Source organism: Camelus bactrianus, chromosome 3 (genome assembly GCF_048773025.1).
Source record: "Camelus bactrianus isolate YW-2024 breed Bactrian camel chromosome 3, ASM4877302v1, whole genome shotgun sequence".
NCBI lineage: Eukaryota > Metazoa > Chordata > Mammalia > Artiodactyla > Camelidae > Camelus > Camelus bactrianus.
In genome coordinates, this window is record NC_133541.1 from 140,159,143 (window position 1) to 140,176,793 (window position 17,651).

The following is a 17,651-nucleotide window of genomic DNA, read 5'->3' on the forward strand; positions in this document are numbered from 1 at the left end:
CAGCCCATGATCCCGCTCTGGGGAACCCCCATCATCCTCTCCTCCCCGCTTCAGCCTCGGGCTGCACACAGACGCCCTATTCACAATCCCCCATGAGGCAGGTCCATGTTCACTTGAGGAAAGAGTTTCACAAGTGGGCATTGCTGGGAATGAACAGCAGGACCCTGGAGCAGAGGACAGACGAGGACTCCAAATTAGCCAGAATACAGGTTATAGTGGCGGCAAGGTGTCCATAAATGATGAAGCTGGCATCACACTGCAGCCTGGCCCTCTATTTCCCCAGGGTGCCCTGCGTTTCCTGTCTTGGCCTGGGGGGCTGCCTCCCCCTCACTCTCTGTTAGAAGGATGTTCATTCATTCACTCACACTCTCATTTATCATGTACGTGGGTTCTGGCTAGATGACAGCTCATCCTTGGAGACACAGCTCAGACCTCACCTCCATGAAGCCCTTCCAGATTCCAAGTCCCTCCTGCAGCCGCTCTGGCCTCCCCTGGCACCCCCAGGGCTGGGAGCTCACTCTGATTACCTCTCCAGTCTGTGAGCTCTGTTAGAGCCCTGGGCCAAATATGGAAAGGGACTCAGAAAAATGTGCCAAAGGGCTAAGAAAAATGGTACTAGTTCTGTGTTACAGACAAGGACACTGAGGCACACGGAGGGCAGTGGCCACCCAAGGCCACAGAGCTGGATCTCAGTGAGCCCTTCCATGGCCTGTTACTAGTTCTCCATTACAGATGAGGACACTGAGGCACAAAGAGGGAGCAGGGACCTGCTATAACCTTGGCCCCATGGCCTGTGTCCTTTATGACCAGCTCCATGCTGCCAGCAGGGGTGTAGGCCCAGAATGGATGTTGAAAGCAGCCTGACCCCCAGGGCCCCATCAGATGCAGGGTCACTCTCAGGAAACACTCCTCAACACCTACTCCACACCCCTGGGGTGAGGACCTCATTGCTGTTCCTGGAAGCTGGCTGTGCCTCCCTGTGGATTGTCCTGGGACAGCCCAGGAGAGGCTTGGGGCAGCCACAGGGCCCCTGAGGCTCCCTGTCCCCAGCTGAGCAGCTCTGGTCCCCTTGACTGTCCCTGGCAGAGGCCTGATGACAAGAAGTATCAGCCATGCAGCCAGGTGTGCTTTGAAGATGAGGAAATAAGGCACAATGCAGGTACATGCAGAGGTCCAGGTATTCATTCAATAATCACTGATTCAGGCCTTGCAGTGTGGCTGGCTTGGGCCCAGGCCTGGGTGTCCAGCAGTGAATACAGTCAACCCCTTGAGCCTCCTGGGAAAGCAGTGCTCAGAGAGATGGGCTCCCAGTGCCCCCACCCTGCTCCCCATGAACAATTACACTAAGATGAGGCTGTGGACATGGGTCCCAGTGGAAGGTGAAGGGAGGGGAGGCACCCTCTGGTTCCATGAGCCTGGACACTGGAACCAGATGGCCTGGGCTCTGTAACCTGGGGTGGTCACCTCACTTGTCCTCTCTGTGCATCAGTTACCTCTTCTGCAGAAAGGGGTGATAACGCCAGTCCCTGCCCCACAGATTTCCACAAGGAGTCAGTGAGCTTCTCTTTCTTAGGCGTGTAGGACAGTGCCTGGCTACGGGTCAGGATACCGCTCACCTCACAGTAGTCTGTCCCACTTTAAAGATGAGGAAGCCAAGGCTGAGGGGGTTATCAGACGAGCCCGGGCTCGCCCCCTCCTCATACTCTGCTGACATCCCGTCCACCCAGCTCTCCTGTGTTCATGTCATCCTTTTGTCCCTCATGTTGCTAAGAATCTCTGAGCAAATCTGCATGAATGGAGACACACCCTCTCACCACTTTGGTCTCTCTGGGCCACGGGCAAGATGGGGATATCAGGTTCCCCGAGACAGTCCAGGAGGCCCAGCATGTCCATCAGTGCACTTCCACTCAGCACAGAGTCGGTGTGAGGCCCAGGGCCAGAGGGCGCTGGAATAGCCCAGAATTGGGGAATGCCAGGTGCGTGGTGAAGCACACAGAGGCCCCTGGAAGACAGTGTTCAGGCAGCCAAGGTGCAGGGCCTGAGGGTGCCCAGAAGGGGCATAGGACAGAGTCCAGCCTGGACACCCCTGCTGGGCCCTGAGAGGGGATAAGAATTGGGACAAACCAGGGCCCTGCTGGGACTCCTCCTCATCCAGCAAAGAAAAGACAAGGAGACAAGTGCAGCTGACCCCATGGCTCTCCCTGTGTGTGGGTGCTGCTTCCAGGATCCTGGAGGTTCCTCAAAAACTTGTAAAGTGGCTGCTTGTTCCAGCCCTGTGTGGGCAGAACTGAGGCAGGGAGGACAGTGACTCAGGACAGAGCTAGGATTCAGCCCAGTGTGTGCTGGGCCCCTCACTGAGAGCAGCCTCTGGGCAACATGGACTCAGGAATTACCCCGACACCCCTCTTAAGGCTCCTGGCATGTTAGCAGGGACGGTCCCAAGGCCCATACCCTCTCACGGGATTCCAACATGTGGGATCACCACGATCCTGGGAAAGGAGAGAGTGTGGGCTGGGCGTCAGGTCTGCATTAGACCCCAGTGCTGCCCCTAACACCGTGTGGCCTGGAGGCTTTCCCCTACCTCTTTGTGCCTGGCTTTCCAGCCCTGACTCAGAGGACTGCTGTGCTTGGCCCACAGTAGGCCCCAAATCAGAGGAAAAAGCCAGCACTCCCCCAAGAATCTCTCCTCTTACATGCCCAAAGCTAAGCTATGTGCTACATGTCACCAGAGCTGACCCTTGACAAGCAACGCAAGTACAATCCAGAAGCTCCTCCCTCCTGCCTGAGGCCCTTCCCTCCTCAGTGACAGTGGCTCAGAGCAGACCTCTGCATCCCAGAAGTCTGAACTGAGCCTTGTGACCTGAGGAAGTCCCTGTTCCACACAACTTGGTTTCCAGGTCCTTCCAACAAGGCACACGAGCACCTGCTCAGTGTTTTAGCGGCAAGGTCCTCCCTTTGCAAATTGCCCCATCACAACCGGGCTAGAAGATGTGAGCTCCAGACCACGTGACTATCAGACGCATGACTTCAGGGAAACATCCCTGCCCACACTGCACTCCTCAGAGCCCAATTCCTAGAAGAGGGGATGGTGACCCACAGCTCTGCAGTTTTATCAGAACACAGCCCCCACCCACCCACTATTGGAAACACGTGTGAGAAGTGAAGATTCCCGAGTGCCTGGACCCCCGTCATCCAGAAAGCAGAGGTCGGGGTAACAGACAGATGAGGAGAAAGTACTTTCAGACCATATATCTGATAAGGGGTTAACACCAAAAACATATAAGTAACTCTTACAGTTCAAAAGCAAAAACAAGCAATCTGATTTAAAAAGTGGGCAGAGGAACTGAATAGACATTTTTCTAAAGAAAACACACAGATGTCCAACAGGTACATGAAAAGGTGTTCAACATCACTCATCCAAGGAAATGCAAATCAAAACCACCGTGAGATATCCCCTCCCACCTGTCAAGATGGCTGTCATCAAAATACAAGAGATGACAAGTGCTGGCGGGGGTGTGGAGAAAAGGGAAACTCGTGCGCTGTTGGTGGGAATGTAAACTGGTGCCATCACTGTGGAAAACAGTATGGAGTTTCCTCAAAAATAGAACTCCCATATGATCCAGCAATTCCACTCCTGGGAATATAGCCAAAGGAAATGTAATCACTATTTTAAAGAGAGAATAGTGTCTTCATGTTCACTGCAGCATTATTTACAATAACCAAGATATGGAAACACCCTGTGTCCATCGACAGATGAATGGATAAAGAAAATGTGATACATACAGAGGGAGAGGCTTCAATGTTCCAATTTTACACATGAGAAAACTGAAGCTTATTTGCTTTGAATAATTGAGCAAGTGATGTTGGAATCTTTGAGCCCCAGTTTTCTGATTTCGAAGATACACCTCAACCCTGATTTTTAGAAGGTAGGGTTACAGGCTCTGGGGACCCTCCACCTTCCACACTTGTAGTCATGCTCCGGGGCCACCATCCCAGAGGTGGCTGCGTAAACACATTTAATCCGCTTATTCTGCACCTGCTCAGCACTTGGCTGCCACTCTGTTGTCACTGCCTGATACCAGCTGAGGTTTTATAGGTGAATCATCACCAGCTACCCGCCCACCCCCCTGACATGTGGGGCAGGCCCCTCCTAGCCTGGTCATTCTAAATCTTTAGCTCACACATCAGCACAACTGCTTCAAAAGAGCCTCACTTCCTGTGTGGAGGTGTTGACAAGGGGAAGGGAAGGGAGTTTGGGGTGGTCTCATACTCTGAAGGTGACACATGAAAGGGATATGTTTATGTCCATAATGGGACTCAATTTGAAGCTAAGAATGTGGTCCCAGAGAGGAGTAAAAGCTGAGAGGCTACAAAGCTGCTGAGAAAGGGGCTTGACTATTGGATTGCAAATGTGTAATTTAATTTAAATTATCATCCCCCTGGATGACAACAATTTTCCCCCAAGGTGAGAATTGGCCCCCTGACCCCTGGGCACCCCTCACTTCCAGAAAGTAATCATCTGAGCATGGGGGGCTTTAACTTGGGGTGCTGTTCCCTCAGTCATAGGTGCACCTGCTCAAATGTGCGCCCATGGACTGCAGTGCCCACATGTCAAGGCGCCTCTCACACCTGGCCAAGGAGGCCCAGGTCATAAGACAGGAATTAAAGTCTGTGGTGTCACACATGAGTCCCTGCAGGGGTGAGTGTTGTATAGAGAAGAGCCCACACCTCCCCTCCCCTCCCCACCCTCACCTCCAGGTGGAGTGCTGAACGGAGCAGGCTTAGCAAGCATCCTGGCTAAGGGTGGGGAGGCCGCCCACTCTGAAGTCATAGGTCAGATTGTAGGTTGGAGTCCCACCCCCACAGCTCACCAGCGAGCCCCTCTAGTCTGTTTTCTCCTCTGTAAACTGGAACCCAGTCACCCTCACCCTCAGACATGGGTGCAGCCTGTGTAAATTACAACACAAAGCCTGGGCTGTTCCAAGTGCCCTGGAGTGTCCAGCCCCGAGGCTGGGCAGGTGGGAGAAGAGAGGTGTGGGTTAGCAGGATTGACAGCAGAGCTGAGACCCGGATGAGTGTGTGCGCACTGATATCCAGGAACTGGGAGCTGCCACTAGGCAAATCCATTCACTGAGGCCATGTTTACTCTCCTTTGTCAGTTACAATCCTCTATTTGAACAGAGGCCTCTGGAGTCTATTAGCCACATTATTGCCTGTCACCACACTGTTGCAGTTCCAGGGTCTCCATTTAGCCAACTTGAAAGAATAGTTTTTTTTTTTTTAAACCAGTGACAGAAAACCAAGGTGGCTTAAAGAAGCAAATAGGGCAGGAGAGAATGACTTATTTAACTGAGACGTCCACAGGGAGACAGCTTCAGGCAGGGCTGTACCTGGTGCTCAGTGACATCAGCAGAAGTCATCCTTCACCACCTCTGGGCTCTGGCATTGGTGCCATCTTCACATGGCTCTTCCTTTATGAGAGCAAGACAGCCACCAACTGCCACAGACTGACATCACCACTCCTCAACTCCCAACTGAAATAGAACTTCTCTTCCCCCAGGATTCCAGCACTGAGCCCTGACCTCTGTGGAGCCTGATTGGGCTGGTGCCCAGCCCTGAGCCAATCACAGTGGCTAGGGAGGATGGAAAATGCTGATTGGCCAGATCGAGGCCATGTGACCATCCTCTCCAGGAAACCTGTGAGCTGTTCACCTGTTTCCACAGTGGAAGAGTGTGATGTCTCCCAGAGGATCCTGCTATTAGCCCAATCTGCAGTTGGCATGATGGGCTGGGATGAATCCCTCTGCTTGGTGACAAGTGACAGGTCACTTAGTGTTTCCTTGCTCCAGAGAGGGAGGCATGTCCACTCAGGATTGGTGCTTCAGGTCCAGAATATAGCAGAAAAGCCTCCAGTCTCCCAAAAGTTGGGAAAGTGAGCAGTGACACAGGAAAGGCACTCCTCTCTGTGGCCCTTGGCTTTCTCCTTGTTACAGTGGAGAGTGCATTGCTGCCCCTCACAGCCCACCTCCCTGCTAGGAGGCCTTTGCAACAGGTGGAGAGTGCTTGGAAAAGCCCACTTATTCTGAGGAACTGTTGTTGCTCCTGGTGATACTATTATTTTCATGCCAGTTGTGAGGTGGGCCCTGAGGGGTCCCTGAACTGGGGGGACAGACACCCACAGAAACTGGACCCAGTATTGCTGTTCATTCAACGATGATTTACTGAATACCTACTGTGTGCCAGGTTCCCAGGGTAGAGCAGTGATGCTGACAGCACAAGGTCTTGCCCTCCTGGGGTGGTAGACACCACAGGGGTACAGATGTGAGCAGCATGTGGAATTCTGGGGATCCCCAGGTAGGGGAGGCAGGCCTTGCTGAGAGTCACAATCTCATCTTTTCCGTCTTTGAAACCGTAGTGCTGGGACCTCTGATACCCTGCCAAACACACATTTCTCCCAGCTTGTTCTTAGGACTATTTCATCCAAAGCAAGGCGTGGATATGTTCAGGGAAGAGCTATGAAATGCATCTCCTTGGGGAAATTCTTTGCGTTTACAAGATCAAGTGTATGTACACCCTGCTGTACTATGGGGTCCTGAAAAAGGAACCCTTCCCACTTCTGCAACATTCTTCTATGTCCCCCTTTCCCACTCATATCTCAGCAACAACAATGACAAGTAAGTCAGGGAATGACTCATTGCCGGTCTCAGAGTTCTGTGAAATTTTACTGCCAGTCTCCACCCCCTAGGACTGACTTCTTATTACTGTTTAAAAATTAAACTTGTGGAGCTGGCAAGGGATGTGAGGCAGATACTGAAGGGGATGCACACTAAGCAGGGTCTCCCAGCTCTGGAATACCCTTCACCAAAACCCACCAGGATTTGGGGAACTTTTACTTTCAACCCGGACCTCCACCCAGCTACCAAAATTGAGATGGGAGCAATGGTTGCTTCTTCTTGAGAAATCCCCCCTCAACTACCACCCTGATACCCCCCTGCTACTGCCCAGGGGGATAACATTTTGCTGGGACTCCTTGGATCCTAAACCCGGAGGAAATAGGGGGCACTGAGAACAATGAGAGTCTTGCTCTAAAACCGGGAAGGTCCTCACCTAGCACAGAGATCAGATGAGCCAGGGTGCTCTGCTGGTTTTCCAGTGTTGCAAATCTACAGTCTTTTGCCTTTTTAACATCCCGCTTCTCCTTTAGGTGCCCCCATCACCCCACTTTGGCTTCAGGGTTGCAAAAGCAAGGAGCAATTTTTAAAAAGCACACTCAGACGCACACCAGAGGCAACTAGGGAGCGTCAGAAAGACGCAGGAGGGAAGCAGGAGGCAGGAGGAGGCAACGGGCAGGGAGCCACGGGAGTGGGAAGCAGGCAGGTCCCCTCGCAAATCCCCCTCCTGCCTCACGTCTCATCGCTGGTCTGGCCGGGGACCGAGGAGCCAGGGGGCAGATGGAGGATGGGGCTGGCCCTGGACAGCGGGCTCGGCCGGAGAGTGGAGGAGGTCGGGGGTTGGAAGAGAAACGCAGAGCGAGGGAGGCGGCTGGAGGAGGACGATCCCTCCGCGGGATCGGGAGGCGGTGTAGACGCCCTGGTCGGGCTCTGTGGAGTGCTGCTAGTTTTCAACCCGCTCTCACAGACTCCAGCCCCTCGGGAGCTCCCCAGGTGACTGTGAGCTTGGGCTGGGGACAAAAAGACCTGACAGTTTCAGCACGGCCACCCAGCCAAAGGGAACAAGAAAAGAAAAACATTTCTCCCATTCTGTTTTTCTTTTATTTTTGTGCAGCCCTGCTCGGTGGGAGGGAAGAGGTTAGGCTGAGCATCCCCGGAGGAGAAGGCGGAGGGTCCGGGCGGGAGCCCGAGGACCGGGGGGAGGGTGGTGCGGACGGGGCTCTGAAGGCGCTCGCCGGGCGGGAGGCGCCGCGCGGAGGCTGCGGCGGTGCCGGGGCGGCGCGCGGGGCCGGGGCCGGGGACGCGCCGTCCGCTGTCCCTGCGCTTCGCCGTCTCGGGCTCGGTCTGCACACCCGCCTCCCCGGGCGCGGCGGCGGCGGCGCGGCGGCGCGGCTCTTGAGCCCGCATACCCCTCGGTGGTGGCCCGCGGCCCCTCTCACACGCTCGGTCAGCGGCCCCCGCGCCGCGGCTTTCGGAGAAGGAGCTGCTGCGAGTGGCTCTGGCGCTGAGCTCAGTGCGCCCGGGGAGGCCGGGGGAGCTGCGCCGTCCGGAGGGGACCGGCTCCCGGAGAGGCCCTTCGGCTGGAGCCCGTGCCCCCTCGCGGCTCCCGGGTTTAAGGAGCACATCAGAGAGAGAGAGATTTATATACATACATACATACATACATACATACATACATACATACATACATACATACATACATATTCATTCATTCATTCATTCATTCATTTTTAACTTGAACCGAGGGCATTTTGTTGGGGTAATTTTTTTTTTAATTTCACACGTGTGCTGTTCAGCCTCAAGGCAACCCGAGGCAGGTGCCCAGGCTGGTGGCTGAGCTCCCGTATATGGGTGGGTGTGGAGGGGGCAGGGGGAGCTGGCGGAAGAGGGACCCAGTGAGGGCTGGTGTGGAAGCCCCCTCAAAAAATTAAACTACATTTCAATTTTCTTTTATCAGAATTATCTCTCATTCTTGTTATTTTTGTATATACGCATAAATATTAAATATATATGTATATACATATACAAATACTTACATATATATACTTAATATTTAAGACATTATTTTTGACAACACAATTTCCAGAATCAAAGTTATCTTCTGATTGATGTATATCTTTGTAATAGTGTTTATTATTTCATTAACTATAGGAATTGACTGAAGGATTACTAGTAATATATTATTGAAGGAAAAAATGTTCCATTTTTATTCAGCATAATGTTCCCTGGTTTTGTCAAGACAAATTCAGCAACAACTCTTACTGTAGGCATATAAGCAAGTATGAATCGATTGCAGTTGATTTATCTTGTTGATTATTACTTGTTTCCAAAATTTCCTTCAGCATTTCCAGGAACACTTTGGAATCCTATATTTACCTTATAATTAAAATAATAGATCATTAGCAAAAGATCAACGCTCAGCGGTGTGCTAAACGATTCTTTGTAGCCTGTCTTCTCAGTATGTTTTCTGACACGGATTCCAGCTGATGGCCTTGTCACACTGACTGAAACATTGCCATCTCTGCAGTGTGAGATGACAAAAGTTGACTGAGGAATGAGTGATCACTGAAGACCCTCTTCCACTTATGACACTGACAATGTTTCCTGCAGTGAGAATCCTCCCATGTCCTGCAAGTGTCACTGTGTGAGGAATAGAAACCCAACGTGTAATTGACTGAATTGATTCTCCATTAAGAATTATTTTGTGCAATCTAAGAGCTTTCGTCTCCAAATAAAATAAAGCTTTTCCTTCTTCTGTGTTTTAGAGATTATTCCTGTTTATCATTTTCTTGTGTGCACCCAGGGCTGGAGCTTGGATGAAGGCTCAGCCAGAGTCATTATAGACCTGTCTGCTCAACAATGAGAATATGTTCTTATGATCAATGAGAGCATTTTTACATTTGTTGTGAACATTAAGTTTCTCTAGCATGTGAGTTCTTTGGTATGAATAAAGATTAGCTCTCTGGCTACTGCTTTTCTTACATTTGTTACATTTATATGGTTTCTCCAGGGAGGGCTTGACTTTCATATTTCAGGGCGGTTATGTTCTGCTCAGTCCCCAGTTGTTTATGGTCTGTTTATTGTCTCTTGAGGGCAGCCCTCATTAAGAAGAATGAAATGCTGTGGGCCTATTTCAAAACAGTTGCTTTCTTTTTCCCCTGTTGGAAGTGAAGCACATTGTCTCCAATTGTCAATGTGAGAACCTGGTAGGAATCCTGAACAAAAGTGGGGGGCCTCCTGGAACTGAGCCCCCTGCAGTTTTTAACTCTCAGACTGGAGCACTGAGCCTCCAGCAGTTTGTCAGCTACGGTTCGGGTTTCCTCACTGGGGTCCATGGAGGTTTCTGCTTGTGCATTTCTACTCTAGTCAGTGAAAGTCTTTGTGTCCGTCTGTCTGTCTCTCCAGTTTGGGGGGTGGCAATGTGCCCTGTAACCTCAGTTCTCTGAGGCTTCTAACAGGATTCATTGATTTTGTTTTTTAGTTAGTTTTTCACTTGTTGTTAGAGTTAAAACTTCTACATTTTTACATCCTGAATGAGAGTGAATTCTGAATTGTCCTTTTTTATTTTATTTCCCTGAAAGTTTTGCTTTTTAAAATTGTTATTAATAAAATAATCATTCTTCATTTCATTCTCAATTCCTAATTATGTTTAAATTTTTATTAATATTTACTTTATTTTAAATGATTCAAACCTAATTCACTTGTGTTTATCTTTCTTTTCTTTTAACTTACAAAGTTGAACGTTTAATTATTGCATTTTTGAACACTTTTACACTCTATTAATTTGTTCAAACCCAAGTTTCATCTGCATAATTGTGTTTCTGTTTTAGGGAACAATGCCCTTGGAATTTTGACAGGCATTACATTGAATATACATATCGCTCTGAGTAATAGAAATATTTCTTAACAATAATAGTTCTTCCAATCAATGAACATGAGATGTCTTTCAATTTACTTGCATATTCTCCAATTTCTTTCATCAGTGTCATACTTTTCTGTCTCTGGTGGTTGGGACTCTGGGACCAGAGTGGAGAATGGAGGAGGGACAACCCAGGCAGCTGCTGAAGCCACTATTGATTTGGGGGCACACCCTTTTCCTCTCACCTGCACTAGCTTAGACTTCCTGCTGCACTGAAGCTATGTGGAGAAGAAGAAAAGCACCATCAGAGAAGTCACGACCCCTCAGCCAGAATTAGCATAAGTCCCTAGGGGTGCACAGCGGGGCTCCTGGCCCATGTCTGGGTAAGACTCTGGAAAAGGGATTCTCAATCTGGTGGAACCCCTTAACTGGAATTCCTGATCTGGAAGGTTCCACCTGGGTAGTGATCACGGGCTTAGTGGGGCTTGGAAGCCATTCTGGATTTCTGTAGTTTAGTTTCAGCTTCTGGTCTTTCTGGTTTCTGAGGCTTCCATCTGCTGACTGAGGTCGGCTTTGTGTCTTGTGCTTAGAGATCAAAATGGGTGACATCATTTCTGTTTCATCACAGTCCCTTGGGAAGAATTTTGATTGCTTGGTTCAACACTAGGTACAGCCCCATGACTAGGGGAGAGGTGGTATTTTACTGTAATACCGCATGCCGTATGTATGCCCTTCAGTGAGTAAGAAAAAGTTGGAAGCATGTTTTCAGTAAATAAATGTGTGAGGAATGGAAATGCTTTTTGTTAAAAGGAAAAAAAAAAAAGATGATTTTGGCCTCCAGCTCTTTGTTTCTGAACGGAAAAAAATAAGGAACAAAACAACATGGATACAGAAAGTTGAAGGAGGTTTGTGGAAAAGACACACTGAGAAAAGAATTTTGTACATGGTCAGGATTTTCTAAGAAAATCTAAGGCTTGATTAAATGTAACTAGGTAAACGGATTTTGTTAAGAGTAGACAGATGCAAGATCGCATTTGTTTTTACTCTCTGTTAGTGAAACAAAGATTTCTTTAACTGTTGAGTGGCTTCTGATAACAGATTATGTGAATTTCTTTGTCTTTAGGCAATCCGTTCCCTATCTGCTCTTGAAATATTTTATTGTAATTCTGGTTAAATGAATAAAAATTGTTTTGCAATGATTTATGATCTTATCTGACCAAGTATTTTAAAACTCTGACAAACTTCCCAATTATCAAATATTAATTAAGTTTCTTTGACCTCCATCTAACTTTGGAATGCTTCAAAGAGCCCCTGGAGCATCCCCAAAAGAAATCCCAAACTGATTGCATTCATTTGATATGTTAAATTACATAGGAAGCATTATTGAATGAGTGATGACAAAATATCTTACATTATATTGTACATGTGAATGTTATTAACATAAAGATTCTAGAAGTTATATGGAATTCCTAAAATTTGGTAAGTCCTGATAAAATATTATCAATCATAATTCCAATTATTGTCTTAAAATATATGTCACAGCATTAACCACGTTTCTTTGTCAGCTGCATTGTAATCAGGTCTGTAACCATGCCTTCCTGAGCCTTCTGTCACTCATAGACAGTTATGCTTTTACTCTGATGCCCTTGAAAAATGTCTCCTTTTCAAAAGGTTTATGGAAAGCACTTTTTGATAAGTACAGGTTTCTGATTTTCAGATCATACCACTGAGCTGGGTAAGAAATTAAAGAAATCTAATGGAATTTTTTATTTCATAAAACTGTTAACAAAATATTAGTTACATGAAATGGAGTAAACTGATGAATATAGTTCCAATTTTTGGTTTTGTCTGAAATATTCCTGGCTTTTAATCTTTATTTTCCAGATATGAGGTAATCTTCCCCTGAAGCTAATTATGGCTTACAGGAATTTGGTAAATTACACCTTTGCGAACAGAATTGAAGCATTTATCTTTTCCTTCTACCTGAGACCTCCAGGAAACCCTTAGGTTCCTAGCAGCCTTTCCAAGTGAATGAGGAAGGCCACTTCATGGCAGCTGCAGGAACCTCAAGACATTTTGGAACTCAGGAAGAGAAAACTCCACCTGGGCCTGCAGGCACTGCAGGTGAGGGCTGGAGGCACGGCTTTCCTGGCCTTGGGAGGCCTTTTACAAGTTTAACTTGAGGCCCCTTATAAAAAGTTCCAGCAAGATCAAATTTAAAATAGCCTCTTAAAATATTCTTTTTTACAGAGTGGTGTATCTTCACATAGATATTCTTTGCACTGAACGGTTTGCCAGGAAGACTGGAAAGTAAAATTTAAGTTTTACTGTGACTGTGTGGTGTGCATGGGGTCCAAGGGAAGTGAGGGTCTTGTAGCAAAGGCTTCTGTGGGGCAAGAAACAGTCTGAAAATGTGCTGATTGGTTCACACACTTCCCAATGTGCAACATAGTGGTGTGGTGTTTTGTGACTGTGCCATGTAGTGGGGCATAAGTTGGTTTTCTCAGACACAGGTGGTGTTGTGTAAACAGAGATACAGCACATTGTGTCTGGAAAAAACAGTGGGAGCTTTGCAGCAACCTATGTGAATTTTTAGTGTCACTGAGAATTGTTCACCAGATCGTAACACCCCTGGCACAATTTGGGGCAACCCTAGGCTGAAGGTAACACCATGGTCAGGACAAGAAGAGGGAGATGACACCTGTGGCTAACCAGTGTGCACAGTGGTGAGACTGGTGGCAGGGACACAAGCTGTCCTCACCATCATTGGAACAATGAGAGATGAGACATTTCACATGCACACACAGGTCCCAGTCAGTCACATTCTGGGCCAAGTGCAGGGACTGCTCATCGCAGATCCAACCTGATGGCAGGCCTTGGGTGGGTGCATTCCTCACATTTACACTTGCCAAAGTCCTCACACCCGTAGGTGTGCAGCCCCGATTCTTCCTTGCTCAGTGGCTTAAGCTCACCTGGCCTGAGCTCTGATCTGGGCTGTTCCTGGTTATTCCAAGGAGAAGGATGACCCAGCAGCCTCTTCGCAGAAGGGCTGCTGCTGGGGCTTGTCCTCACGCTGCTCTGGTTTGATTGTCTACTCAACTTCTTTGTCCCAAATATAGGATTGAAGAAGGTGACCCTGCACGTAGAGGCCTTGGCTAACTTCACACAAAAGCCCTGAATGATAGCCAGCAGAGTTTTACACTGTTGAACACGGAGTTTCCCCTATTGTGGAAGACAGCTTCTCAGAGCCAGATGGCATTAGACATACTGACGGCTTCTCAGGGAGAAACCAGTGTGGTTACTCCTGCCAAGCGCTGTGTTCACATCCCTGATGACTCTGGAAATGCCCCTTCCCTTCTTGATGATGTAAAAAGCTGGATTCAGAATGTTGACGGTGCTGACACAAATGCCCTGAAATTCTCTCTGACGCCCCTCATTGGTTTCCAAGTTTGTTTTCAATTCCTAAAAGCTGTGCTCTATGTTTTCAGGAATATTTCAGCTATTGCTTGTGCTCATCAATGTTATTCCAGGGTTTTATATGTTTTTTAGCTTATGATGTGCTGTGTATCCTACCTTTGTCAAACTATGGTAAAATCTCTAATATGACCCCTTACTAAACGGCATGAACACGTAAATTTTTCCATCAGAAAAAACTCAGATGAAACCCCAGTTCATTAGGAAGCAGCTAGGGGAGAATGGCGTCCACTTCCCTCTTTCCATAGATATGGAAGGAATTCACAGTGGGGAATATTGTCATCGGCGACCATCTGGTATTTGTAACTGCTTAAGTGTTCAAGGGTTCAGATGGCGCTTTTCCTGCTCTGGCCCACCAGGGTGGGACCGGAGAGGAGGGGTGGTTGGGTGGTCTGCCCAGCCCCCTGGTGGGGCTGTGTGCTTTTGCCCCCAACACCTCAGAAATGTCAATTGGGTTTCTGTTTTCTGTCTCTTATTGTTCATGACTCACTGCAACTGCACACACAGGCACTTGTTTGTAGCCTCTTGTGGTTTCTTTGTGTTTTGCTGCTTTAGATGTAGGTCCTGGCCTGTGCCGGTGCTGCAACAGGAGGCCCCAGGTCTCAGCCTGCCTAGATATTAGAGACATATATCAGCCTGACTTTAAATAGCACACTTTTTTTTCTAGCACTTTTCCACAGCCTCCCTTCCTGCACACCCTTTGTTCTAAGCACAAGAATATTAGAAGATTCCCAAAGCCAGAGGTCAACAATGTGCCCATAATGACATGCCCAGTGGAAGGAATAGCTGCTTCGGCAAAAGCAAGGACAATTTTGCAACAATTTGTCACCCAGAATGTGATCTCTAAGGAAACCAGTGACTCTCCTTGAATTCAAACCCCCTTCCTTCCCTCCCTGGCAGGCCCACAGTCTTGGAGGCATTAGCCCACTGTGAGCTCTTTTGCCTGGCAAAGAAATAAAGCAGTCTTTTCTGCTTCATCCAAAATTCTGTCCTCAAGCCTCAGCTCAGTCATTGGGATGAGGAGGCCAAGTTCAGGCATCACTTCTAAATGACTTTGGCACTGGAAGCCCTTGCCTATATTGACAGGCAGTGACAGTATTTAAGCATCACGTTGAGGAAGAAGAGACTTTTCCTTATTCCTGCTTCTGGAGAAACTCCTCCCAGGCTAGATGTTGTCCCGAGGCCTTCAGTCACTGTAGCTCCTGAAAGTGTCCGTGGGCGATGGCGCAACTAAAGAGCCGTGGTCCTCAGGCGCTGAGCGTGCCTTCCACTTTCTCTCCGTGGGGGTCGTATCAACTAGGAAGAACCATTGGTTCTGAGCGGTCCAGGCTATGTTCTCATTTTTCAGGGAAGAGGGAAAGTCATCTTTATCAAAGGAAAGTCAAGGTTCAGAAAACTTAATCTGAACAGTGAAATAATTAGTGTTTCATTGCATAAATCAAGACATATCAATGACAAAAAATAATAATTTGTGCCTGACATTAGCCTAAGTTTTTAAATAGCGTCTGAAAAACCCACTTGGGGAAGCTGAGACTGCAAATTCAGTAAGGCCTCTCAAAACTTTATTTTTCTATTCTTTTTTCTTTTCCTTTTTTTTTTTTTTTTTAACTAAGGCTGTTCTACAGGTTAGCTGTTATATTTCATTGTATCCACTTTTAAATTTGGTCTTTCCATTAGTGCTAATAAAATAGCTGTCTGTGATGAGAGCTTTCTAAAAAATTAGCAATTTAGAAGTTTTTCCAACTCAAAGGATCCATCATTGGCCATTGAAGAGTAATATCTTAATAGCCTATTTGTAGAAAGTCCCAGCGGGAACTTTCCAGGCTACCATGGGCGCAAGAGGTATCCTTGTTGAGGGCAAACATGATGTAGCCCCCATGATCCAAAAGTTCATTCCCTAGAAAGTCTGAGAAAGTAAAGAACTTTGTTATATCATTAATAAAGCAGCAAAGGTTGAGACAACAGGGACCCCTCATGGACTGGAACACCTTATGGCAAGCTCCCTTGAGAACTGGTGCAGACTGACCAGGAGAAGGCTTGGAGTTCCAGTCTGTTCAGCTGGTCTCCAAATTCACACTGTGCATGCTCCTCCTGAGTGGGACAGAACGGGGAGTTTCCTCACTGGCCAACAGGCCAAGCTCTCAAGACACTGAACAGACAAAAAGAAAGCCTAATGTGACCAGTGGTTGTTCTCCTTATGACAAATGACACAAAAGACAGAGATAAAGAAAAATAGTGACAATGCCTGGTTGGAAAAATTTCCACAAACCAAGAGTAATTTACTGAATTTCAAACCAAGAGTCATTGAGTCCAAGGAGCTAACCCTACAAATATTTTCTCCTGCTAATAGAATTCTAGAAGAGGAAAATGCTTACCTTTCTCATTTCCAAAAGATTCTACAGGCAGAGACCCAGGAGTTTGACTTGGTAAGAATCTCTCCTTCTGCTGGCTTTTGTCAATTGCCCCAGGATCTCCACCTGCAGCATCTGTGAGTGACGTGTACTTAGCCAGGGAAATTGCAGCTCATCCTCACTGTGGACTTTTGGGGAGGAAGAAGTGTTTCTCTATTCTTCTAGGTTCTTCTGGCTAGTATAAGAATTAAATTGACGTGAAAGAGATTAACAGGAGAAAATCAAACAAAAGTTTAATAACATGTACACCTCGGAGAGACTCACGCCCCTGGAAGGCAGACAGCCGAAGCCCAGCAGGAAGAGCTCTGCCATCATTGCCAGCCCCCATGCCCATTGCTTCTCATGCTGCCCTGTGACCAGGCCCCAGGAGGGGTCCAGGCATGCACAGAAATCAGGACTTAGATCCAAACAAAGTCTTGGCACCAAAGAAGGGAAAATATTGGGGCAGAGTCTTAGGGAGCTTGTAGCAAAACCCTCTCTGCTGACACACAGGGAAGCTGAACCCTGGGGCAGGAGGGGACTGTTCCACCACTTATGTGATGGACTTTGCGGGGCCCCACTTCACTCTCACCCTAAGGAAGCCCCTGAGGGAGAGGCTGAGTCCAGCTCCAACGAAAAACCCTGCAGCTCTGTGGTTTGCCAGTTCTGTGGCTCCACCAGCCCAGGGAACTTGGACAACTGTTGTATGTGGAGCCTCCTTTTCCTCACCCCTAAAATGGGCCTGACACCCCAGCTCACAGGACTGGCCATGAGGGTCTCACAAAAGGTCTGCAGAATGCTGACAGCCCAGGCCTTGGTGTGTGGCCTCTCTCTTCCCAGGCCTTGACCCTGGTCCCCCTGTTCAGCCCCCAGACTCACATCCAGATCACCCTCCACACTGGGTCCAGCATCACCAGGGTGGTGATGTTTTTGCTGAGGGAGGGGATGAACCTGGATTCTGATCTCAGGGCCCTACGGACCCTTCCCTGAAAACCCCTCACCTTCAGCTCTGGGCCCACCCCACTGTTTGCAGATGGAGCAGTCTGGGATCCTTACTAGACTCCTCGATCTCCACACCCCTCGCCCTACAAGAACCCTGGCTCCTAGTCAACCCCCAAGACTTGTGACAGCAAATCACATGGTGTTTGAACCTTGGCTACTCCCATCACCAAGTCTACTTGCATCAGCTTTTCCCGGCCCTACTGGCAGTCACTTGGAAGGAGGATCTTAGCTAATGTGGCAGTGGGAGGCGGGGCT